Here is a 620-nt window from a genome sequence, read left to right as displayed (position 1 = left end):
TCTCTCTCTCTCTCTCTCGTGCGCGCTTCCGGTGGGCTTCAGGAAGAACCAAACGACACTTCTGCCTTCCTCGAGGAATGGACGAGTTTATCCCTACAGACTCCGCTGGTGTGTGGATCCAAACAATGGGTGTGGGGGTATTGTTTGTGGGGAAATTCTTGGCAAAATATTTATAATTATAAAATATAAAATTATATAAAAATTAATAAGAATGTGCATGGTGGCTTTTATTGAATAAATATCACACCAATGTTGCAAACTTGCAATGTTTTTTGAACTACCTAACATCCTAAAATATTATCATATTTTCAAATTTATATAGGCATCTGAAAATCACGTCAAAATAACAACACTTTAATAATGTCTTGGGTATTTGTTACATATGAAAGGTGTCGTCGTCGTTTGGACACAGAGAAGGTGGTGTTTTCAGATAGTGTTTGATGCACTTCAATACTTTCGAATGGAAAATGACTCAAGTTGGAAAAGGTTGTCATGATTTTTTATGTACAAATAGTCTATGGTCTTGTTGCAAACAGCTCAGGTGATCTGCCAAACGACCATTTATCAATGATTCTGCATCGTCACAGTGCATTGTGCAAATCAACGGCAGCCAAAGGGGC

This window comes from Nuphar pumila, chromosome 5, assembly GCF_984573655.1.
Source record: "Nuphar pumila chromosome 5, dmNupPumi1.hap1.1, whole genome shotgun sequence".
Classification (NCBI taxonomy): Eukaryota; Viridiplantae; Streptophyta; class Magnoliopsida; order Nymphaeales; family Nymphaeaceae; genus Nuphar; species Nuphar pumila.
The sequence above is the reverse complement of the archived record's forward strand: the minus strand, read 5'-3'. Positions refer to the sequence as shown.